The sequence below is a fragment of the Carcharhinus amblyrhynchos genome, chromosome 27, assembly GCF_965287045.1.
Source record: "Carcharhinus amblyrhynchos chromosome 27, sCarAmb.v2.hapA, whole genome shotgun sequence".
Taxonomy (NCBI): domain Eukaryota; kingdom Metazoa; phylum Chordata; class Chondrichthyes; order Carcharhiniformes; family Carcharhinidae; genus Carcharhinus; species Carcharhinus amblyrhynchos.
The window spans coordinates 27508418-27534944 of NC_137350.1; the positions used below are offsets into that span (position 1 = coordinate 27508418).

General features: G+C 44.9%; 1 protein-coding gene and 1 long non-coding RNA gene across 3 annotated transcripts in view; one reads left to right on the forward strand and one right to left on the reverse strand.

Annotated features, from left to right (window-relative positions):
- Positions 1-1189: 1189 nt before the first annotated feature.
- LOC145359180 (signal transducer and activator of transcription 5B-like) overlaps positions 1190-26527 on the forward strand; it is a 196280-nt gene continuing 170942 nt past the window's right edge. For both annotated transcript variants that reach the window (XM_080213622.1, XM_080213623.1), the window contains exon 1: positions 1190-1328. The gene's annotated coding sequence lies outside the window, so the exon portion shown is untranslated. The remainder of the gene's footprint in view (positions 1329-26527) is intronic.
- LOC145359182 (uncharacterized) overlaps positions 17287-26527 on the reverse strand; it is a 57860-nt gene continuing 48619 nt past the window's right edge. Inside the window, exon 3 of the long non-coding RNA XR_013889553.1 lies at positions 17287-17722. This is a non-coding gene — a long non-coding RNA (uncharacterized LOC145359182). The remainder of the gene's footprint in view (positions 17723-26527) is intronic.

Consider the following 26527-nt stretch of genomic DNA (forward strand, 5'->3'; position numbering starts at 1 on the left):
TCCTACCTTTGCTGCCTTCTCTCACCTTGTTTATTGCTTTCTAATTCCTCCTTGTTTATTTTCCAGCAGTCATTAAGCCAATGCCTTCAGGACCCATTTTCAATGACACATTTGTTAGCGACGAGGAACTAGAGGAAATTTGCCTGTGTGCAAACAGCCCGAGTGTTTGTGTGCTGGTCTGCTTTGCATATTTTCATAATGCCTGACTTGGATATGCAGTGACGGTGAGGGGAACAAATCAGTCATCTGTACGTTTAAAGGGATAGAGGCAATCGAAGGGAAGTGACAAAAGTGGGAAAAGCTTCAGAAGCCCAGGGAGTTATGAGGACTGAAAATAAAAGCCAAAAAATGGCAGGGAAAGAGAATGAAATCTGTAGGCGTGAATACACCAGCCAGTGACGAGTGCAAGTGATGCTAGGGGGCGATTCTCCCAGCCTGCTTTGCTGCTCTAGCAGGAGATTGGGTCCAGATTCCCTGGTGAAACCTCCTCCCCTTTCCCCAAAAGAAAGCACCGATACCCAGTGGGAAAGGCTTTGTTGGCAGCAGCGAAGCCATCAGCAAACGACAAAACAATTAAAATAAAGATGCAACGGAAACCTGGGTGTCAGCAGGAGGTAAAAACAAACGACGCAGAAATGGCCTGAGAAGAGTTGATCAGAGAGGGTGGCATTGTTTGAACTGTTTCCTGTCGTGGGCCAAGTGTTGCGTTGTTTCCCGTCGGTGTTGTAGTGTGATTCTGTTGAGATGGTTCTGAGATGTTTCTTTGCCAAAGTTTTACAACCTTTTATCTTGTGTCTTTACATGCTTTGTGTAGCCCAGTACCTAAGGCAACAGGTTCCGCAGAGAGATATAGCTTCAGCTGTACACGGCTTCAGCGTTATGGATTTTTCTGATTTATTACACAGCCCTGGAACAGACCGTTTGAGCTGACCAATCTTCTAACCGTGTTTTCAATTAATTGCACCCAGTCTTCCTGGACACATACGTAGGCCTCCTGGAAAATAGCGCAGAGGACAACTTGCCCCGATTTCCAATGTTGACTGAAATGGTGATACGTACACTGAGGCGGGGGGGGGGGGCGTGGATATGGGATCTCTGTGGCTTTTTCCTGGATGATGAACCGCCCATAAATCAAGGGGTGTGGATGTCACAGACACGAAAATTGCGAGAACGTTGCAACAAACTAAATAGTCAATTTGAGAATGTGCTGGCAGTTCATGTACTTTATGGGTGTTTCCCCCTTTACCAACACGTTCGCTCGTCCAGATTCGACGCGAAACCATCATGCTCGCCAAAGATCTGTTTCAGGCGCTCCAGCTTCTGAAGAGGTAAGTTTAGAGCTTCCCGTGGCTCTTTGACTCAGATCAGTGGTGGGGAGGTGCTGGGGCGGGGGGGGGGCGGTTGGGGGGGGGGGGGGGGGAGGTGGGGTTGTGAAGGCAGACTAGATCATTCTCTGGTGGGGGGAGGGAGGAGGAGGCTGATCAAACGAATCTCTGGTGGTGGGGGGGGGGGGGGGTTGCGGGGTGCGGGGTGCGCAGGGAGGCCTGATCATTCTCTGGTGGGGGGAGGAGGGAGGATGGAGACCCAATCATTCCCTGGTGGGGGGAGGGGGGGAAGAAAGCCAGATGGATTCTCTGGTTGTGGAGGTGAGGAGGGGGAGGAGGGAGGCCAGATTGCTCTCTGGTTGAGGCGGGGGGGGAGGGGGAACAGGGATGGAGGTGTCCGCTGCCACTCTGCAGGTGATCAGTGGGGGGAAAGGGGACAGGAGTTCGCAATTGGTCTGAGTAGAGGGGTGTGGGGGGATAAGGGGGATAGTGGACGTGGGGCGATGTCTGTGGGGACCATTGCTCCCGGACCATCTTATCCACTTTTTGCGGTCCGGGTACGATGTGACAGGGGTGTGCTTTCAAATTTTTTTAAATTATGCATGAGCAGTTGAAGGCTCTAATCGGAGCTGCAGTGTTTCGGGCACGATAAACCCCGCCCACAGCGTGATTCAGACGTGCAATTTTTTTTCAGGCTGAGTGCGGATGGGGGCGCCTGAGAACAGGTTTCCAAGACAGATCTGAATCACGCCCAGATTCAGCACTTAGAATGAAAATGGTAAAATCGCCCCCAGTGTGTTAGGATCTGTATCTTTTTGTTTAAAGTAGATAACATTTGAAAATGCAGTTGCTCTCGAAGAGAATAAAGCTACAGATTCCCAGGCTTCATAAAATAAACTCAACTGTACAAAGGCAGAAAAGTAAACAATTTACAAAGTCAATCTTTGGCTAATGTACTCCAACATTAAGAATTAACATGAGGTAAGTATGAATTAAGAGGCAAACTGTGGTCAAACACACCACACTACCCAGTAAGTGGCAGCCAAGACAGCTCCCATGGAATTTTCAGCATCCCACAGAGACGTCAGTGACCCTTGTGAGTCACAAAATCTCATTAAAACTCTATCTTCCTCAGGAGATTTCCAACTCCTCACTTTCAAAGATGTTGCATCTGAATTCCCTCAAAAGCCACTGCAACTCAATGACTGTTCACTTCCTGATGGTTCAATCTCTTCTCCTGAGACTGTGTTCCATTGGATTCACAAAGCTGTACTCCCACCTCTAACTATTGATGCAATTGCAACTCTTTCACAAACTATTAGCTTCACTAAGCTGGCATTGCCCCAGTTTCTTCTGAACTTCAGTCTCCTGGCTGCACCAAGCTATAACCAGCTCCTCAGCAGGAGCCTGTTAATACCAACAGGGATTTCTTTGTGAGTTGCAAACCACATGTGGGCCAAACTGCAACTGACACATTCTCCCAGCAAAAGCTCAGCTAAATTGAATCCAGAAAACTTTCTTAAGCTCCACCCATCTCTATGACAATGCAGGCTTTCGTCCTGAGTGCTTTTAAACGAATTTAACTCTAACATCCAAGACAAAACATCTCTTTGGACTGCACTTCTTTGTGAGAAATACAGAAAGAATGCCTCCAGATCTCCAACTAAGTAAGCCCAACTGCTGTTTTAGGTTCCTACCTTTATAGCTGTTAACTCCTTAAGTCAACCTAGCCCTAACCCTTCAAGTGTAAAGCTGCTTTAGTTGTATTTATATCATTATGGTTAAATTTTAATCTTCACAAAGGGGTAAAATTACTTTTAAAATGCTAACATGTACTGTAAGCTAGATATTTGTTACACTTCCCTGCCAAAATAAATGAAAATGTGTCACCAATGAGATGGATTTTAATTTACTATTTAGAATATAACTACTTACAATATGTTATATATCTTAAAACTATCCTAAGCATGCAATACACATAGAATAATCACCCCTCACTACCCAATGAAATTCAAAAGCACCCCTCCACCCCAGTACACTGCTGAATTCCAGGTTCAGTTTAAGATGGAAAACATTACTTTTTATGACTTTTTTTCTGAAAGTTCAATCACAGAATCCCTACAGTGCAGAAGGAGGCCATTTGGCTCATCGAGTCTGCACCGACAACAATCCCACCCAGGCCCTATCCCCATTACTCCACATATTTACCCTGCTAATCTCCTTAACATGAAGGAGCAATTAAGGCAATCAACCTAACCCGCACATTATTCCCACACTGTGTGAGGAAATCGGAGCACCCAGAGGAAACCCACACAGACACGGGGAGAACATGCAGATTCCACACAGACAGTCACCCAAGCCAGGAATCGAACCTGGGTCCCGGTGCTGTGAGGCAATAGTGTTAACCACTGTGCCACAGTGCCACCCCTAGATCGCTTACTCATTTGGACAAATACAAATCAGTCTGGTCCAAAGATTCATCTGCAAAAGAAGTTTCCTCATTGTTTTGCACAGGTGAACTTTCAAACTCTGTAGTCAGTAGTCTCTGCTGATTTTAGCTTTTGAACTTATTGTCCTCCATGTCTGTAGCTTTCTCACCTTTAAACACGTCAAATGACGCCTCAGTTAGGTCTATCATTAAATTATCGCTCCCTTTGTTAGCTGAAGCCATCTCTTCAGTTTTAAGTTCATTTTTCACTGTGTGCAGTTCTGGTCATCCTATTATAGAAAGGATATGATTAAACTAGAAGGAGCGCAGAAAAGATTTAGTAGGATCCTACTGGGGCTTGAGTAATATGGAGAGGCTGGATAGACTGGGGCTTTTTCCCTGGACAGTAGGAGGCTTAGGAATGATCTTATAAAGGTCTACAAAATAATGAGAGGTGTAGATGAGGTAGATAGTCAACATTTTTTCCCAAAGGTAGACAAGTCTAGAACTAGAGGGCATAGGTTTAAGATGAGAGGCGAGAGATACAAAAGTGTCCAGAGGGGCAATTTCTTCACACAGAGGTGATGAGTGTCTAGAACAAGCTGCCAGACGTCGTAGTAGAGGCAGGTAAAATTTTGTCTTTTAAAAAGCAGTTACATGGGTATAGAGGGATATGAGCAAAATGTGGGCAATTGGGACTAGCTTAGTGGTAAAAAATGGGCAGCATGAACAAGTTGGGCCGAAGGGCCTGTTTCCATGCTGTAAACCTCTAAGACTCTTTTCAGATTCAAGCATTTTAAATTCTCTTCTTGAGGCAACAAGTTCAAAGTGGCTTACTTTTGTGCCAATGACTTGTCGCACTGATCAAAATCTTCCCTGGCATCTCAGAATTTCATTGAAATGCTTTTTATGCTCAAACAGAAAGAAAGGTTTGATATCCTTGTTTAGTCTGATCTTTAAACAATTTGTGGTCTTTCATTTTCTCCTGGTCCCATTCAACTCAGATTTCCTTGCATTCTTTCCTCACAATATCACCACCGTTTTGAATCCTGAATTTTACCATCAAGTTGCACCCATTTTTGGGCCCAAAAACTTGGTAAAGTTGGGCATGAGGTGAGTAGCGTAATCCACACCTGCCTCTGCACCTGTTCCCCTTTACTAAGACCCGAAAATGGCCACGATCGGGACTGCACCCAAACGGGTGTGACAGCCATTTAAATATATTTGCATGTATTTAAATTGACTTCATGGGCTGCACGTCCAACTTTACAGGCACTTCCCCTTTTACCACTGCGTTTGCCCATCCGGATTCAGCGCAAAATAGACATGTTCCGCAAAAGTCTGATTCGGGTTCTCCAGTTACTGAGGAGATTGGTGCTGAGCATCAGACGTGTTTTTGCTTCAGATCGGGGGGGGGCGTGTGCTACCACTCTGTCTGAGATCAGTGAAGGCCAGGGGAAGACCTTATCCAGCCTGGCAGTAACGTGACAGGGAGCAGCAGAGCAGCACTCTATCTTTTCTTTTGCGCATGTGCAGTTGGAGGTGCCGATTGGAGTTGCAGGGTCTCAGGCGCGTTAAGCCTCACCCATAGGCTTGTGCAGCACGATTCAGAATCATTGATATTTTTTCAGGCAAAGTGCTTATGGGGGCACCTGAGAACAGGTCTAAAAGTTGGATCTGAAACACTCCCAGTTTCAAGTCTGCCCAACGCTTAGAATCAAAATGGCATAAAGGGCCCTTTGAACGCGGGATCTTCCTGACCCGCCTGCCATGGGAATTGTAGCGGGCGAGACACGGACCATGCAAAGGTCCATTGGTCTTCTGCAGGATTTTCCGGTTTTGGGGTGAGAATGGCTGGAAAATCCCACCCTGAGTCTTTCACAAATTCGCAAATTATTTTATTCCAATCATTCTGACATTGAAACTGGTCTTTTGGATTCAGTCCAGTTGCCTAGATCTTTTCAGCTGTATCCTGTATCTCAGCACTTACAGGCATGGTTAACACTGGTGCTATCTCAGCACTGACAGGACTATTTAATCCAGTGTTAACTGTCATTAACCCATTAGGATCATTCTGAGGTCTCTGTTACATTTTGATTTGGGAATTCTGCGACCATTTCTGCTGTGTCTATGCCGTCCATTACTAAAAAAAAGTCCATTAGTATCTTTTCTTGTTTCTTAACTGGATCACTGATAAGTGAGGAGTTTTTAGTCACAGAAACCACTTCTCAAATGTGGCATTCTGTCCCACATTGTAGAGAAACAATATTGCCAGTTAGATCATTCCAATATAAAATCTTCATTTCAGCACAATTCCAAAGGTTCTTGATTGGTAAGGAAATCAAAGGTTACAGGGAAAAGGCTGGAGAATGGTGTTGAGAGATATATCTGCCATGATCGAATGGCACAGCAGACTCGATGGGCCAAATGGCCTAATTCTGCTCTGATATCTTATGGTCTTAAGGCCCCTTCAATCACAGCACAATTCAAATTGACTTTGTGTAGCGGAACAGACACATATTTGCTATCAGTACCCATTATTGATATGTTCTATTTAAAGTAAATTCAGTGAAGTCAGCTTTGAGATGGCACATTGGTTAGCACTGCTGCCTCACAGCGCCAGGGACCTGGGTTCAATTCGAGTGACTGTCCCTGTGGAGTTTGCACGTTCTCCCTGTGTCTGCGTGGATTTCTTCTGGATGCCATCCCTCCCCCTTCACAGGAATCGGAGACCTCCCCTCTACCCTTCCCTCACGGGCATTGGAACCCTCCTCTTCCACCCCGAACCCCACCCCAACCACTCATAAGGAGAATCCCCCACATCAGAGGAGGAACATCCCACTTGCCAGAGCTCCCTTGGTCCTGCCCGCTTTATGTGCCTCCCTTGGCACTGCCCCTTCACTTGCGACCTTGGAACTGCCCACGACACTGCCCCTTATCCCTCAGCACCCATGGCCTACAGGCACCTCAGTGCCCGTGGAGTGGTTGCCAGGACTATTTTTCACTTTTGAAAAGCAGTAGCGATTCCTGCCAGCGTGATGTCATCCCTCTGGGGGAGGAGGGAGGACAGGCCATGGGTGGACACTACAGCATCAAGCACATTAACCACATTGAAAATTATTCAAATCTATGAAAATCTAGCAAGGATATGAACCTGACTATGTCGTTGTGGGCAGGGGGGCAGGTAGGATCTAAAATTGCAATCTGCTGGCCCAAACCCCATTGTTGGCCACTCATGAGATTTGGCAACCATTGTGGGATGTGCACCCACAGCTAACAGGGCCATTAAATCACACCCTCTGTTTCTAACTCTTAATTCCAACTCTTCTGCTAATAATATTAACTTAACCTAGGTTAATAGTTACAACTCACTCAGGGATAAATCATCCCTCTCCACAAAAGTTATAGCAATTGACAAAACCATTCTCGTTTTCACTAAATACAGTAAAATGCACTGTGTTACAGACAGAGGAGAGGCAAAACTAAACTCCATTCTTTTCTCATCATCTGTCCAGAAGAAGAAGTGTTTTAATTTTCGAATTAGGCTGCAGTGTATTTCCCCAATCCCTCGATTTATGTGGTCATTTTTTTTTAAAGTGACTCACAGCAAACTGCTAAGCGTTAAATCTGACGTATTATTTATTCATACTTTTAAACCTGGAGGATGGTCACAATTTCACAGACACACACAATAAGAAGGTAGGAAAGAGGAGCTTTTACACCTATGAATAGCCTAAAAGAAAGTTTAAAGTTTATTTATTATTGTCATGAGTAGGCTTTACATTAACACTGTGAAAATCCCCTAGTTCCAGTCTGCGGTGCCTGTTCGAGTACACTGAGGGAGAATTTAGCATGACCAAAGCACCTAACCAGCACATCTTTTGGACTGTGGGAGAAAACTGAGCACCCAGAGGAAACCCATGCAGACACAGGGAGAAAAAACAGACTCCATAACAGGCAGTAACCCAAGTTGGGAATTGAACTCAGGTACCTGGCACTATGAGGCAGCAGTGCTAATCACTCTGTCACTGTGCTGGCCTAAAACGAGCAACAGAAATGGGTATCATTTCATGTGATTGCCAGAGAACAGAAAGGCAGTATCCAGTGAGGGTTCTTTCATGGGGGAGTTATAGTTCAGGCGGGCGCAGCTGGTCAAAACAGAAGTTACAGAATTCCTTTAAATTTGATTGTAATTAAGTTTGCATACAGGGACTTGGTCTGTTCCGCAGGTAATGGCTGGAATCTTCCAGAGAAATAGGCTTTGAGGAGGCTCACACTTGATGCAGGCTGTTAGTTTGCCTGGAGCCCTGCTGTGATGTTTGCAGGCTGGAGGTTAAATGTGAGACAGAGACCTGAGTTAAAGAATATAATATTAAAACTTTCCAAAAGCTGGAAGATTAGGTCAAGTGATGTTGTCCATTACTGAGTCAGTTACCGGCTAAGGAGACGTTTCTATGCTTCTGGTCAAAATTCATTGTTCACCTCAGGAATTAGATGGTGGCCATTAGCAGCTCTGTAGGCATAATGAGTTTTGATGGCTGTCTCTTTGTTATAGAATTAGGGTGGAGAAACAGATTGACTGGTGGTCCTGATTCTGTTGATTGTAATGTGTCCTCATAATGAGAGTTGTGAGTTTCAGCAAAAATGTGATTTGAGCTTTTGTCCTGTAGCTGCTGTTGGAAATGTATGGAAACTGTAGCCAACTCGTGAATCATGTGACCCATAGCAGCCATCCTTTGGTTCAGCAAAGCCCACTTTTAAATAAATGAAAGGGGAAGGTTTGAATTAAACAGTTTATGATCTCTTTCATGTCTAAGCGATATGTAACCCGTGAAAAACTTATTTGCCCTAACCCTACCAAGTTTGAGGATGCATGATCATGCAAGAATCCCCAATTTATGTTACAATATGGTCATGGATCAGTAACCTTCTGCTTAAAGTAGACAACCTTCTGCTTAAAGTTATCCATTAGGAGAATAAAGCCACAAGTTTCCATGGTTTAAACAAACAAAATTAACTTTACCATATAAAATCGGAAAAGTAAAATAATTTACAATGTCAGTCTTATACCCTAACATCCAGAATTAACATGAAGTAGATGTGGAATAACAGGAAAATTGAGGATTTGAATCCACCTCACTGCATGTTAAATAGCAGGAATAGCAAAGACAGATTCCACAATCTGTCACAACAACCCATTCATACATCAGTGACCACAATGAGTCACAAAATTTCATTAACAGTCTGTCTTCCTCACAAGGGTTTGCAGCTCCTCACTTTCAAAGATTTATACTGGAATTCTACAAACCCGCCTGACACACAATCGGTGTGAGTGAGAGGGGCACAATGGAAATGTCCATTAACCTTGGGCAGGAATTTCCAGTCTCGCTCAAGCGAGGCCATAAAATCCCACCCTTAGACCCTAATTTCTCTCAGAAACCTATCTTACTCAATTTCCTCAATGACTGTTCATCTCCCAATCTCTTCTTCTGGTTCAATCTCTTCTCCTGACACTGCATTCCACAGGATTCATAAAGATACACTCCTACTAGCTAACTTCACTAACACGGCACTGCTCCTGGATTTTTTTGGACTCCAATCTCCCAGGTGCACTGAAATATAAATGACTACCAGGGCTTCTTTGAATCCTAACTTCCTGGCATAGAACAAGTGACCAAAAGGACCCTGTCAGCTCCCCAGGACTTCACTGAGCCTCAACTGTCAAGAGCAGAGATGTGGTACCTTAATTCTCATAGTGAATTATGATAAAATAATCATTAAAAATCAGGTAAATATATGAAACTGTATTATAAAAATTTGGCTGAATTCATGTTTGTGATGTTGGTATACCTTTCAGTATTTGATTCTTAGGAAGAAAAGTTTTTTTTAAATTATGATCTCTGGAGTTCTCACAGTTTCAGTGTTTCACATTGCTGCTGAGCTGTCTACCAGATGTCCTTTTATTTCTCCTTACATGGCTTAAATTGGGGCCCTCAGGTACTTTCTGAGATTAGCTTTTATGACCCTGCATTGTTTGAAGGAAATCTGGTTGGCAGATCAGGTGACAGGAGCTCTTCAATTTTCAGTTCTGTGCTGCAAGTTGAGTTTTTAGAAGGGACAGCAAGCTGAAAAGAAGTGTTTCTCTCTCTTCCTGTTTTATTTGGAGACTCTGCCAGTTATCTGAAAACAACTTCTTGCCTTTCTGTAAGGGAGAATCTGCTGTTGGTGACTGGACCAGAGTCTCTCTCTGGGGCCCTGAGAAGCTGTTCTGATTTCAAACTGAGTGTGTTAAGAGGGTGACTAGAACTTACAAGACAGAGTTTTCAATTCTCCAACCAAAGGACTCAATTCAAGTATCACTTGATCGTTAGATTTTGATGTGTTGAGCTTGTTTAAAGGGTTTTATCTGTGGAAGGTTGTGATTTGATTGGAACATCTTAGATATATTTGTTAAGGGTTATAAATTATCTTGGTTGTTTTTGTTTGTAATTGATGAAAGTTATTGCTAATTCTCTTCAAATACACGTTAACTATATTTTTAATTAAACTTTGTTTGACAAAAGCTCCCTAGTGGGTCATTTGGATTATACCTGAAGTGAAACAGCATCGTGCTTGCCCTAGCCAAATTCAAGATGCAAAAACTTATGATCCAGGCAGGCTCCATAAAATACTTTGGAGTTTGTGACCTGAACCATAACATGTTGGATCGTGCAACATGAGCTCCTTTATGGGCAAAGGTCTGAGTTTCTGGTTGTGATAACTAATATCAGTGTGCTTTACAGGAAAACAGTTGAGAGCCAGGGAACTATGCCACAGTCTCTCCTCATTCATCTTGTACACAGCCTTATCCCAAGGTTATTTTGGACCAATTTCTGTAAACATGTTCCAGCAAGAGATCAAAACTTAGTTACGCTGCAAATTCCCACTGTCTCGGTATTTTACTTTCTATCTGAGGCCATTTACAATTTTACTAGATTTAGTCAGGAGGAATTTACAAGGTGATTCTTCAATCCCTTCACAGCCGGTCGGAGTCCCAATGTTCCAATTAATGAGGTGCTGGCCAAAAATCGGAATTCGCAACGGGCATAAGGGCTTTCAGGATTCACCAGACCCACGCTCATCGACCCTGATCAGGTTCCCGCCCAGAGAGGATGGCAACCCAATTATTATGCAAACCAGCTAATTTGAATATCATTAGCAGATTTGATAACCAATTTGCCAGCCCCTTGCCATTCACCCAGCCCACCAACAGGAACGACACTGGGCAGGCTTTACATGTGCTACCCACAAAGAGGGACATGGTGGGCTCCACCTCAAGGATCCAGGTGAGGACCATCACTCCTCAGAAAATAAGGGCATCCTCTGCCCCACCACTCAATCACAGGTCACCCCACACACCATGCAAGCATTATGGTGACCCCCCCCCTCTCTCTCAGCTTCCCCCTTCCCTCTCAGACCCTCCATTCAGTTCCCCCCCCCTTCCCTCAGGCCCTTCACTCAGCCGCCTTTCAGGGCATGCATCATGGCAATGCCGACAGTGCGCTGTCCCCTGGCACCCTGGCACTGACACCCTGTTATTTCTATATCACTGACACCCTGGCCTGGAGCCTTGGGCTCAGAGGAGGCTCAAGGAAATAGATGCATTGGCCATTTGCCACTCTGCAGCTGCCGGGCTGCAGGAGAAGGGTCCCTCAAAGATACTAGGGGTTGGGTGGACTCTGCTGGAGACAAGGCATTGACCTCACTACTGGGATTGGGTGCCTGTGTGGTATGTGGTGGTGGTGGTGGGGGGGGGTGGGGGGGGGGGGTGTTACCCATTATTGTGTGGGTGGAGGATCGATTTGATGAAGAGTTGATGGCACTCCACTGGTCAGTGGGTGGGGGAGGGGGGGACACCATTTTGTTTTTTAGGAAGAAGGGGGTCCTCTGCAGGGGGACATTTAAAAATGGCCTTCCAGTCTCTGAACTGGGGGCTGACCAGTGGGTTGCTCTAAACAAGATTCTTAGTATCTTTCATGTGGGAAGATCCCATGTGACAGACACTGCCAATGTCAGTGGGAAACACTCTCATCTTCCCGGTGGCATGGGCACTTAGTCCCACAATGGGAGAATCAGGCCCCTAAAGAAACAAGAACAATCCGAGAGTAACCTTGGGATAAATGATAGAATCCTTACAGTGCAGAGGAAGGCCATTCAGCCCATTGAGCCTGCACTAAGAACAATCCCACCCAAGCCCTATGCCCGTAGCACCACATATTTACCCTGCTAAACCCCCTGACGCTAAGGGCCAATTTAGCACGGCCAATCAACCTAACCCGCACGTCTTTGGAGTGTGGGAGCAAATCAGAGCACCTGGAGGAAACCCACGCAGACACGGGGAGAACGTGCAAACTCCACATCTCTCATATGGGATTCACCTGCATGAAAGATGCTAAGAATCTCATTTTGAACAAACAGACAGTCACCTGAGGTTAGAATTGGTTCTCTTGCACTGTGAGGCAGCAGTGCTAACCACTGTGCCAATATTACTGTTTTAAACATGTAAACATGACAACTTACTTGTCATTTACCGTCAAACATAAATTTCTTGGAAACATTCATTAGTCTCCTCTCATGTTCTGAGATGCCCAATGATTCAGATTATAGTTAATGCCTAAGTTTCTCAGGAACAGCTCTGTTGGCCCATCAAGAAGTCAGAACTCGGACCAAGACCAACCTCTCTCTCAAGCCAAGGAAAATTATTATTCACATACTTGTTTGGAATGTTCTCTTCATGTGGAAAGTAAGTTCATTTCAGTTAAATAAGGATGCCTCCTCTTCTGGGAGAGACTAAAACTGAGGCCACAGGTTGTATCTAACGAAGAAATGGGGAACAGAAAGGTTGGAAGCAGGACTTGGAACTGCCATGTCCAAACACAGCAAAACCTGAAGGATAACCAGCCTTGGGCTGAGAGGTGGCAAGCAACATTCATGCCACATTTGTGCCAAGCAATAACCATCTCCAACAAGAGAGAATCTAATCATTACCCCCTTGACATTAATAGCATTACCATCACTGAATCCCCCACTGAAGGAACTACCATTGACCAGAAATTGAACTGGGCTAGCCATATCAATTTTGTGGCTAGAAGAACAGGTCAGACATTAGGAATTCTGCAGAGAGTAACTCACCTCTTTACTCCCTAAAGCTTGTCCACCATTGACAAGGCACAAGTCAGGAGTGTGAAGGAAAACTCTCTACTTTCCTGGATGAGTGCCACTCCAGCAATACTCAAGAAACTCAACACCATCCAAGGGAAAGCAGCCCATTTGATCACTGTGCCATCCACAAACGCCCACTCCCTCCACCAGCCATACACAGTAGGACAGTGTGTACCATTGCAAGATTCACTGCAGGAACTCACCAAGGCTCCTTACACAACCCCTTCCAGATCCATGACTGCTGCCGTCTAGAAGGACAAGGGCATCAAGATTCATGGGAATACTGCCACCTGGAAGTTTCTCTCCAAGTCACTCACCAGCCTGACTTGGAAATATATTGCCGTTCCTTCACTGTTGCTAGGTCAAAATCCTGAAAGTCCCTTCCTAAGACCTACACCCACACCTCAAGGACTGCAGCGGTTCAAGAAGGCAGCTCATCACCACCTTCTCAAGGTGCAATTAGGGATGGGCAATAAATGCTGGACTTCCCAGCAAAACTCACATCCCATGAATGAGTAAAAAACAAACAGCTGGCAGGTCTGCTATGTGTTCTCATTGGCTTCTGTTATCAATGATGATCAAGTTTAAGTTTCTAATCTGCATTGATCTAGACAACGGAAAAACGGTTTATAAATGCCAGCAACTTGTTCCTCTTGAGTCAGATATTCAGAAGTGAAGCATCTGTGAGCTAAACAACAAGGGTGGCATGATGGAGCAGTGGTTAGCACTGCTGTCTCACAGCGTCAGGGACCCAGGTTCAATTCTGGCCATGGGTGACTGTGTGGAGTTTGCACATCCTCCACATGGGTTTCCTTCAGATGCTCCGGTTTCCTTCTAAAGTCCAAAGATGCACAGTTAGGTGGATCAGCCACACTAAATTGTCACTTAGTGCCCCAGGATGTGTATGTAGGTTAGGGGAATTTTGCAGAATCAATACGTGGGGTTATGGGGAGAATGGCAGTCTCTGTCGGAGAGTTGGCACAGACTTGATGGGCCAAATGGCCTCCTTCTGTAATGTAGGGATTTTATGATTCTATCTTGATCTACTCCTGATTGGTATCAATACATCTAAGGGGAAGCTAGATAAAGACATGAGAGAGAACAACAATAACTTGTGCCTTTATTCGATCCTTGTCGTAAAATCTCCTGAGGCATTTCACAGCAGGAATATCAAACATAATTTGCGACTGAGTCAAATAAGGAAACATTAGAATAGAAAAAAAGATCCATTTTAAGGAATGGCTTAATGGAGGTAAGTGAGGCTGAGAGATTTAGATAGTGATTTCCAGAACTTTGAGCCCAGGCAGCTGAAGGCAATGACACCAATGCTGGCTTGATTAAGATCATGAATATGCAAGGGACCAGAATTGGAGGAGCACAAATATATTGGGGGTTTTAAGACTGAAAGAGGTTGCAGTGATAGTTAAAATTAAAAGTTTATTAATTAATGTCACAAATAGGCTTACATTAACACTGTAAGTGCAATGAAGTTACTGTGAAAATTCCCTGGTCACTATACTCCGGCGCCTGTTCAGGTACACTGAGGGAGAACTTAGCATGGCCAACTCATCTAACCAGCACGTCTTTTGGACTGTGGGAAGAAACTGGAGCACCCAGAGGAAACCCACGTAGACAAAGAAAGAATGTGCAAACTCCACACAGACAATGATCCAAGCCGGGAATCAAACCCAAGTCATGGGGGTGGGGAGGGAGGCAACAAAGATTTGAAAGAGAATATTAAGATTGAATCATTGCTCAAGCTGAGTAGGTCAGCGAAGACGGGGTGATGGGTGAATGGCTCTTGGTGCAAGTTAGCATGCAGGCAGAGAGAAAAGGAAGGCTTTAAGTTCATGGAGGGTGGGATGTCAACAAGGGCAGTGTTGCAATTGTTGAATGTAGCGGTAAAAAAGGCATGGATGCAGGTGTCAACAGCGGATCAGCTGTTGAGCGGTGTAGAGGAGGGTAGTGAAGGGTGTGGAGGAGGGCACTGATGGGGTGTGGAGGAGGGTAGTGGTGGGTGCTGAGGAGGGCAGTGGGGGGTGCGGGGGAGGTTAGTGGGAGGTGTGGAGGAGGGCAGTGGGGGGTTGTGGGGTGGGTAGTGGGGGGGTGTGGAGCAGGATTGTTGGGGGTGTGTAGGACAGCAGTGGGGCGGTGTGGAGGAGGGCAGTGGGGGGTGTGGAAGAGAGCAGTGGGGGTGTGGAGGAGGGCAGTGGGGGGTGTGGAAGAGAGCAGCGGGGGTGTGGAGGAGGGCAGTGGGGGGTGTGGAAGAGAGCAGTGGGGGGTGTGGAGGAGGGCAGTGGGGGGGGTGTGGAAGAGGGCAGTGGGGGATGCAGGGGAGGTTACTGGAGGGTGTGGAGGAGGGCAGCGGGGGGGGTGTGGAGGAAGGCAGTGGGGGGTGTGGAAGAGGGCAGTGGGGGATGCAGGGGAGGTTACTGAGGGGTGTGGAGGAGGGCAGTGGGGGGGTGTGTAGGAGGGCAGTAGGGGGTGTGGAAGAGGGCAGTGGGGGATACAGGGGAGGTTACTGGGGGGTGTGGAAGAGGGCAGTGAGGGCTGTGGAGGAGGGCAGTGGGGGATGTGGAAGACGGCAGTGGGGGATGTGGAAGACGGCAGTGGGGGATGTGGAAGACGGCAGTGGGGGATGTGGAAGACGGCAGTGGGGGATGTGGAAGACGGCAGTGGGGGATGTGGAGGAGGGCAGTGGGGGATGTGGAAGACGGCAGTGGGGGATGTGGAGGAGGGCAGTGGGGGATGTGGAAGACGGCAGTGGGGGATGCAGGGGAGGTTACTGAGGGGTGTGGAGGAGGGCAGCAGGGAGTGTGGAGGAGGGCAAATGGATGCGGAGGAGGGTACGGGGGTGCGGGGTAGGGTAATATTATGAAGGTGGAAGTGACTTATATTAGCAACAGTGAAGAAATGTGTTTAGAAGCTCATATTGAGGTTCTTTGCTTCACAAACTTTGGGAAAGTGATAGAAGGTTACACCGATATGGTTAGACCCAAATAGTGCAAAAACACCGGCATAGACTTATCAGGCCAAGTAGCTTCCTTCTGTGCTGTATATTCTATGTAACACAGCAAAGCATTCTAAATGCTGGAAAGTACCAGAATTGATATTGTCCTATCTCTCGGAGAAACCTGTCGACTTAGTTACTGGGTTAGATGCAGCATGTTAAGACATGAGATTAAAGGTTATAAAACATTGGCTAACGTACACCTCAGAACTATCTCAACAGTATCACACTGCAACACTGAGGGGGAACAATGCATCAGTTGGCCCACAACAGGAAACTGTTTTTACAGAGTGTCCCTCTAATGGTGATAAGCACATTGATGCAGGGTTGAAGATGCATCTCTTCTTCTTTCTTCTTATGTAGAACACAAAGTAGTTTTCTGCTCTGAAAGTGTTGATTTCGCAATGTCTAATCAAATAAGCCTTCCTGTTTGGGTGACTTCCCCCCCACCCCCCAACCTCTCCACCACCATCCTTTTCGCAACCTTACAGATATTGCACACTCCCAGGGACCCTTCGGAATACTTGGTTCAGCCTTTGGAAAATAATATCTGCTACCCAAAGCTAAATGATAATAGCATTGCAGAAAGCGTATTTTTAATATGGAGCTACATAAATGATGTACAGCTAGGTCCACAAATACAGAAAGCAGAATCGTGAGTGTAGGCATGTCAGGCCCCAAGTGGACAGATAAGTGATTATCCCGTACACACCTTGTTTCAAAATCTATAGCCCAATATTGTCAATGTTTTACATCAGAAAAGTGGGAATTAAACGGAATTGAATTGTTCATAGATAGGCTGTAGTTGGGGGTTTTGCCGTTTCCCTATACGGCAAGCATTTGTTTTTAAAGCTTTTCAACTTGCATCAGTTTGTTAACGTTGCGAAAGAGCCTTTAAATGACCGTTTTCATTTGTTTCAGTGTCAGCATGCTACAGTGCAGGCAGGCTGGGGAGGGGTGGGGGTTATGGGGATAGTGGAAAAGAGCTGTCACCTTAGGATGTGCTTAACGGGTTTTGAAGGATTACTTACTGGAAAAAGAGGAGGAATATGTTCATGTGGATGGGTGATGAGTTTGATGCACTGTACTGTACTGATGAGCAGAATCCGAATATTGTCCTTGTGAACTGGAACAACGGTCGGAATTCTCCCATCTGGGATTGGGTCCCAGGGCAGGAGTGGGGCTGGGGAAGGGGGTATGGAGAGATTCCTGCTGCAGAGATACCAGGAAACCACGCTGTATTTAACAGTCCTGGCCTCATGAGTTATGCACGTGGAGATTTAGCATTGTGCTCCATGGCAGAACATGCTTGAATGCACGCAAGTCACCGTCATATCTAGGTGCCATATCTAAAAGGCACCCAACATCACTGACCCATCACTGAAGAAAGAAGTTGAACCCACCAGAACACCCCGGGGCTGGATGACGCACCTCTCCGATGACACTGAAGCTGGAAAATCCACCGGATTGATGCCCCCCCTCACCGACCGCTGTGATGTTCCAGGGTCCAGGGTTGCCGCCAGCATCCGTCCCGAACTCTGGAGGTGTTCCCAGGTAAGTCCCGACTTCCGCACGCCTTATTGTTCCAGATGTGTTCTTGATGGCATGTTTTCCCACTGGCACCATGGAGAATTGGAACTGGGCGAAGAGCTCCTGATCCCAGGCCTTTATTGGCATCCATTGGCAGGATGTAAATTTGTTTCATGCCGTCCTCCTGTGGGATTCCTGATCTGCCACAGTGGGCACCGGCAGAAGATCCTGCAGGAAATTCACACCAGTGTGAAACCAATTTTTTGGCGTTCAGCTGAATTCTTCCCCACTCACCCACCATTAGAGTCATAGAGATATACAGCATGGAAACAGGCCCCTCGGTACAACTCGTGCATGCCAACCAGGTTTCCTAAACTGCACTAGTCCCATTTGCCTGCACTTGGCTCATATCCCTCTAAACCTTTCCTATCCATATACCTGTCCAAATGTCTTTCAATTGTACCCACCTCTACCACATCCTCTGGCAGCTCATTCCATATACGCACCATCCTCTGTGTGAAGAAGGTGCTCTTCAGGTCCCTTTTAAATCTTTCCTTTCTCATCTTAAACCTATGGTCTCGCTCGTTTTGGATTCCCCTACCCTGGGGAAAAGACCTTGACTATTCACCTTATCTATGCCTCTCATGATTTTATAAACCTCTATAAGGTCACCCCTCATCTTCCTACACTCCATTGAACCCACCAGTGGGGTATGAGAGAATTGTGCACATGAGGGAGACAGTAGTGTTTATGTGAGAGACTGATTGTTGAGGTAATCTTTGAGTGACTGATGGTTGAGGTGATCGGTTGAAAACACAGGGACATTTTGGCTGGGATTCTCTGATCTCGTTCGCCCCGTCCCTGCTGTTGGTGAGGACGGAGAATTTGGTGCTCGCTGCAGTAGGACCGGAGAATCCCAGCTACTGGCAAAGTTGGAGAATTCCAGCCTTTGTTCCTTTCCTCTGTTTCCATAACATAAATGTGCAAACAGCAACATGTTATCCAGATGTCAGTCATTCTGTATTTAACCTGACTGCACCACAATATGCATCTTGAGTTTATAAGTGTGAGCTAAGATATTTGTGATGCTCTGTTAAACTTCCTTCAGCACTAAGATTGATCTGCAAACTAAAGTTGCACATGATGGGATTTTAGATGTTTGCAAGAGTATGAGCTCCCTGATTGAGGTAATGATTGCCTGCCGAGGGTACTATTAATGTCTTTCATGCCCGCTGGGCACCACAGGGATTGGGGTGCATTATTGGCCCCTTTAATCACATTTTGATTTGTTGTTATAAGTTTCCTTTCCATTTTGTCCTTTGTTTCAGGCAGTTCCCCTCCCTTTGGGAGCTGCCCCTTTCAATTTGTTCCCTCGTTAATTTGATTTAGTTTATTTCATTGATCAAAAAGAGCCATAATGATTGCCTGCCCAATCAGAGAATCTCACCTGTATATATATTGAGGAGTGTCAGATCCACTGAGACTCTGGATTCCAATTTTGGAGTGGAGATAGGTTTGTAAATAAAGGGAATCTGGTGAAAGGACACTAGCCTCTGAGGGATTATTTCAAAAGGACGTGCATATGTATTATTTATAAGAATTTTAAATATTGATTGAACTTGTGCAAAGGCAACTGATTATAGTCCAAGAGCCTTGATTTTTGTTTTGAGGGATTTGTATTACTCTCATGTATGTGCCTAGCTGAGACAAATATGATTGAAATAGTGTGTGATGGAAAATAGAATTGATGAAGCAATTTAGCATCCCTGTTGCTGTCCAATGCCCCATTGTTTAGACATGCAGGAATTGGTCCAAGGCAAAACTGGAGGAGGAATGCTGCAATTTTCCTCTCCCCCAACCTAGAGAATACTGAGGCCAGCCACATCTGACATACCACATGTTCATCCGACAGAAACTAGAAGCAAGAGTTGGCCATTCGGCCCTTTAAACCTCTCCATCATTCATTACGAGCATTGGCTGCTCATTAAATTCAATATCTCCCATATTCCTTGATCTTTTAGCTCCAAGAGCTATATTTAATTTAGAATCATAGAATCCCTACAGTGCAGAAGGAGGCCATTCGGCCTATCAAGTCTGCACCGACAACAATCCCGCCCAGGCTCGATCCCTGTAATCCCAAATATTTACCCAGCTAATGAATCCCTCTAACCCTCACATCCTGGGACATTAAGGGCAATTTAGCATGGCCAATGCGCTAACACCTTTGGACTGTTGGGGGGAAAACGGAACACCCGGAGGAGATCCACGCAGACATGGGCAGAATGTGCAAACTCCACACAGACAATCACCCGAGCTGGGAATCAAACCCGGGTCCCTAGCACTGAGAGGCAGCAGTGCCAACCACTGTGCCATGGTTTCTTCTTGAAATCAGACAACGTTTTGGCCTCAATGGATTGAAATAGACTGGGAATCATAACTAGGCCATTCCTGATTTGCGAGGTCTCACTGCTAATCACATAAGCTTGTTGCGTCTATCTTTCTATCTGTTTATATGCCCATACAGTGCTGAATAAGTTAATTGCAGAGATTGAGTGTTTTGTTCCACTATATGTAGCCGTGAACAAATGATTGTTTTGGAACTATCAATCTGAAACCAGTTGGAGGCTGCCAATTGTCACAGTAAAATAAATAAATGATAGAGAAGCTGGATGGGACTAAAAATAAAGCATGATTGGGCGCTTAAATGGTTGATTTTGCTTGAATTAGAGAAGTAATCTGAGTCAGGTGGGATGTTATTGCGCTCGTTGAGACGCAAGGATGGAAATTATGGAGGTTCTGGTTACAATCTTCCAACCATTGTTAGTTATGGAAGTGGTGCTGCAGTAATGTAAAGTTACAGCGTTGATCGCAAAAACACAGAGGGACAAACCAGCTGCATGCAATCCAGTTAGCATAACATTAAAGACCATAAGAACATAAGACCTAGGAGCAGGAATAGGCTATCTGGCCCCTTCAGCCTGCTCCACCATTCAACAAGATCATGGCTGATCTTTTCACGGACTCAGCTCCATTTACCCACCCGCTCACCATAACCATTAATTCCTTTACTGTTCAAAAATTTATCTATCCTTGTGTTAAAAACATTCAATGAGGTAGCCTCAACTGCTTCACTGGGCAGGGAACTCCACAGATCCACAACCCTTTGTGTGAAGAAGTTCCTCCTGAACTCAGTCCTAAATCTGCTCCCCCTTATTTTGAGGCCAGATTCTAGTTTCACCTGCTTCTATTTTATCTATTCCCTTCATAATCTTACATGTTTCTACCCATGAGGAAACTTTCAGAGACAATATGTGGGGAGAAAATGAACTGTCACCTGGAAAAACAGGGGTTAATAAGTCCCAGCCAATACCGATTTGTTAAAGGCGTCCTAAATGGGATTCGCTGGCCTCCCAGCTGCCTGTTTCCCGCCAGTGGGAGGTGGTGCATTGTTTGCAAGCTGTGGGATTCTCTGGTCCCTCCATTGTCAATGGGAATTCCCATGGGTGGAGGTGTTTGTGTATATGAGGCATAATTTCAACATTCCAGGTGGCATGATATTTGGAGAAGTAAAAGTGAGGAGAATACTTCAGAATGAAATGGGCAGATGAAATTTCATGCAGAGAAGTATAAATAAAGGGAAGGAAGGATAAAGACAGGTGACATAACCTAATCCGTACAATTTCAAATGAGGTGCAGAAATAAAGAAACCTTGGGGTGGCACAGTGGTCAGCACTGCTGCCTCACAGCTCCAACGACTCGGATTCAATTCCGGCCTCGGGTGACTATCTGTGTGGAGTCTGCATGTTCTCCCCCTAGTCTGCATAGGTTTCCTCTGGGTGCTCCAGTTTCCTCTCACACTCCCAAAGATGTTCAGATTAGGTTGATTGGCCACACTAAATTGACCCTTAGTCTCAGGGGGAATTAGCAGGGTAAATACATGAGGTTATGAGGATAGGGCCTGGGTGGTTCAACAGGTCGAATAGCCTCCTTCTGCACTTTTACAGATGCACCATAAGAAGCATTCTTTCTGGTTGTATCACAGCTTGGTATGGCTCCTGCTCTGCCCAAGACTGCAAGAAACTACAAAGGGTCATGAATGTAGCCCAGATTATCATGCAAACCAGCCTCCCACCCATTGACTCATCCACACTTTCCATTGCCTCGGGAAAACAGCCAGCCTAATTCAAGGACCCAGACCCTCTGTCTTCCACCTTCTTCAGTCAGGAAGAAAATACAAAAGTCTGAGGTCACATACCAACTGACTCAGGAACAACTTCTTCCCTGCTGCCATCAGAATATTGGATGATCCTACCTGGCACTAAGTTGATCTTTCTCTACACCTAGCTATGACTGTAACACTACATTCTGCATTCTCTCCTTTACTTCCCTATGAACAGTATGCTTTGTCTGCATAGCGCGCAAGAAACAATACTTTTTGCTGCATACTAACACATGGGACAATAATAACTCAAATGAAATAGAGATTCTATGATTACACACAGGAATGAATGAAGGTAGCAGGACAAGTCGAGAGCTCTTATAAAAGCAAGACATGTGGTATTCTTGGCTGCATAGATGGAGGAAAAAGCAATGGCTAGCACATTCAAAGAGCCAGCACAGATGCGATGGGCCAAATGGCGCCAGCCACGGAATATTTAATGCTTCAAATGTGCAAAAAGGAAACAATTTGCTTTTATTTTTGAACATTTAAAAATACAGTGCTGCAATATTTGTTCATATAAATCATAGCAACCTTACAGTGCAGAAAGAGGCATTCAGCCCATCGAGTCTGCATTGACCACAATCCCACACAGGCCCTATCCTGATATCCTTACATATTACCCGCTAATCGACGCAATCCGGGACACTAAGGGGCAATTTAGCATGGCCAATTAACTTAACCCGCACATCTTTGGACTGTGGGAGGAAACTGGAGCACCTGGAGGAATCCCACGCATACACAGGGAGAATGTGCAAACTCCAAACAGACACTGACCCAAGCCAGGAATCGAACCTAGGTCCCTGGAGGTGTGAAGCAGCAGTGCTAACCACTGTGCTACCGTGCCATGTGAACAGACACCTTGAGCACGTTTACACTGCAGTGTGAGACCATTCTGAGGTTATATTCCACAAACTAAGTCAGAGTCGATGAAGGCCTTCACCCTCGTGATGGAGAGTCAAACTCAATTGTACTTGGCAATGATGCATCTTCATCTTTGGATGCTTTATTATTCAAAAGAAATTTTGTTTTTGCCAGTGGAAATTGTTGCTTCATGGTAACTGATGTTTTGGTGGAAAATGTCGAGTGGAATTTCTCTGAGGGAAAGTTAGTAAAAAATTTACCAAAAGTACCTGACCATGACCACCCTGGTATTTTGCTCCACTCAGATGTCCATTGGTTGCCTTTGAAGCACTATGCAAAGTGTAGAATGGAGAACTGCAATTTTCCAAAGCTTTCTTGATTATATTCAATGCACACATTTATAGGTACTTCTTATTGCCTTTCTGGGATAGACTTGTTGAAAGAATTCTAACACTCCAAAGAACTTGAACCAGTTGAGTCAGCAGTTGTAATAATCCAATGTATCTTACAAAGCATGTTTGCTTCTTCCTCTATTTTTATTTAGTCAATGCTCCAGCCTAAAGGCACACTTGCATACACGCTCCACATAGAGGCTTAATCTCTGGCAAGCTCTCTTCTTCTCGTATCTCTAATTGGAGTCGCAAGACTCCCTGATGTGTTTTAAATTGTCTTAATTCTTTACAAGCTTTGTGCTGAAGCCTGCTGTTGTTACAGGTTGAAAGGCATTACTGGATCTACCACATTCACCTCATGTACAAGTGATTTGGAGTTTACGAGAGCCAGCTGGCAGTTTCCAAGAAGTCCTAGTGTCTAAATGGTGCATCTTGCTGCATTGTAATGAATTGATAAAGCAAGTTCCGCGTCCTCTCCATGGAGCTGCTGCTGCTCATACACATATTGGGCTTAAAGAAAAACAGGAAATGCTCTGCAGATCAGACAGTGGGCAGCATGGGGTCACAGCAATTAGCACTGCTGCCTCACAGCGCCAGGGACCTGGCTTCAGTTCCTGCCTTGGGTGACTGTCTGCTTGTGTGGAGTTTGCATGTTCTCCCCATGTCTGCGTGGGTTCTCTCCAAATGCTCTGCTTTCTTCCCGCAACCCAAATGTGTGCAAATTAGGTAGCTTGGCTGTGCTAAATTGTCCCTTATTTTCCTAAGATGCATAGGTTAGCTGGATTAACCATGGGACAGGGTCTGAGTATGACACTGTCAGAGTCAGTGCAGACTTAATGGGCTGAATGGCCTCCTTCTATGCTGTAGGGATTCTATGAATCATCATTTTCTGTATTTATTTCAGATTTCCAGCTTCCACAGTATTTTCGCTTTGCCTATTAATGTCTTAATAAAACTATTTAAACCAAAAGGCATTTAAGTTTAAAGTATCATAGGGGTCATCGTAAGCTCTTGCTAATTTTTAATTCCTGTAAAAATGATTTGACACATTTACTGATCTCCCTGTCAATTTTTGCATGCTTGTTATCAAACAACTCTTAAATTATTACTTAAATTATTCAAATATTTACAAGAAAATAGCTTATAGCAGTAAATTAAACTCTGTTGAAAGAGGTTACCTTTGAAATAATGGTACCTGTATCACGTTACCCTAGGCAATGAATAAATCCACCATACAATAAAAATATATTAAATTATGCTCCTATCTCTTTCAGTGGCAGGTTTTATTCCTATGTTATCAAGTAAATCAGGCTGTAGAAGTGTAAACAAACATAAGACTGTCCTACACTTTTTAAAGTTGTGCAAACAAGTTCAGGCACAGATTAAGACAATTTTTTTCCACAATGATGTGAGATTCCATTGCTCTCACTCAGTGGGTGTGTATCCTCATGACAAAACAACTTAAACTGTTTAAACTGAGCAAGGTCACATAGGAAGTAAAATATAATGAGATGTTGGTTTAATACTGACCTTCAATTCCTATTATTAAGAGTTTTTCCTCTTTTCCCTTCCTCTCGTGAAAGAGTTCACTCATTGTCACGGTCCAGTTGCACAGACATACTCTGTGATATTGCCAAAGTGGCTATTATTAACAGATAAGCCTTGAGATTTGGCAAGCTATTCGAATACTGAGGAATCACTGCCAAATCAGATCCTTCCCTCAAATGTTACCCACAGGTGACCAGCCTAGAGTTGTCACCACGAAAATGGGAAAATTGGGCAATTCTTTAACCCTCTCCAGAGATTAGGGTGCTGAGGTCAACTGTTGTTCTTGCTAACTTAAGAACACAAGAACTAGGAGCAGGAGTAGGACATCTGGCCCCTCGAGCCTGCTCCACCATTCAATAAGAACATGGTTGATCTTTTCATGGACTCAGTCCCAATTACACACCTGCTCACCATAGCCCTTAATTCGTTTACTATTGAAAAATTTATCTATCCTTGCCTTAAAACATTCAGTGAGGTAGCCTCAACTGTTTCACTGGGCAGAGAATTCCACAGATTCACAACCCTTTGGGTGAAGATGTTCCTCTTCAACTCAGTCCTAAACGTGCAACCCTTATTGTGAGGCTATGCCCCCTTGTTCTGGTTTCACCCACCAATGGAAACAACCTCTCTGCTTCTGTCTTATCTATTCTCTTCATAATCTTATACATTTTTATAAGATCTCCCCTCATTCTCCCAAATTCCAGTGAGTATAGTCCCAGACTACTCAGTCTCTTCTCATAAACCAACCCTCTCAACTCTGGAATCAACCTAGTGAATCTCCTCTGCACCCCCTCTAGTGCCAGTATATCCTTTCTCAAGTAAGGAGAGCAGTACTCCCCAGGTGTGGCCTCATCTGCACCTTATACAACTGCAACCTAATCTTCCTATTTTTAAACTCCACCCCTCTAGCAATGAAGGACAAAGTTTCATTTGCCTTCTTAATTACCTGTTGCACCTGCAAAACAAATTTTTGCGATTCATGCACAAAGTCCCTCTGCACAGCAGCATGCTGCAATTTTGACCACATAAATAATAACCCATTGCGCTGTTATTCCTATCAAAAATGGATGATGATACATTTAACAACATTGTCCTCCATCTGCCAGACCCATGCTCACTCACTAAACTATCTATATCCCTTTGCAGACTTCCAATGTCCTTTGCACACTTTGCTCTGCCACTCATCTTAATGTCATCTGCGAACTTTGACACATTATATTTGGTCCCCAAATCCAAATCATCTATATAAACTGTAAACAATTGCAGTCCCAACACTGATCCCTGAGGTACACCATTAGCCACTGATCACCAACCAGAAAAACACCCATTCATCCCCACTCTTTGCCTTCTGTTAGTTAACTATTTCTCAAGACAATTTTCAAAAATTTCCCATAACACCATGCACCTTTCTCTTATGCAGCAGCCTTTTGTGCGGAACCTTCTGGAAATCCAGATACATCACATTCACCAGTTCCCCATTGTCCACTGTGCTCATAATGTCCTCAAAGAATTTCAATAAATTAGTTGAACACGACATGTCTTTCATGAACCCATGCTGCATCTGCCATGGAGCAATTACCATCTATTCCAGCCAACTTAGCACTGACTGCCTCACAGTGCCAGGGATCCGGGTTCAATTCCGGTCTCGGGTCACTATTCATGTGGAGTTTGCTTTATCTCTCTGTGTCTGCATGGGTTTTTTCTGGGGGCTCTGGTTTCCTCCCACAGTCTAAAGATATGTAGGTTAGGTGAACTGGCCACGGTAAATTGCCGCTTTGTGTCAGGGGGATTAGAAGGGTAAATACGTGGGTTTACAGGTTAAGGCTGGATGGGATTGTTGTTGATGCAGACTCAATGGGTTGAACAGTCTCCTTCAGCACTGGAGGGATTTTGAGGGACAATCTTGACACCCTCCTATTTGTATGGCCCAAATTGTTACTGTGTTGCCGAGGGAGCCTGTCGCTTTTAGTTGGTGATGATTGTTTCCCAAAAGAACCTGACTTACACGTT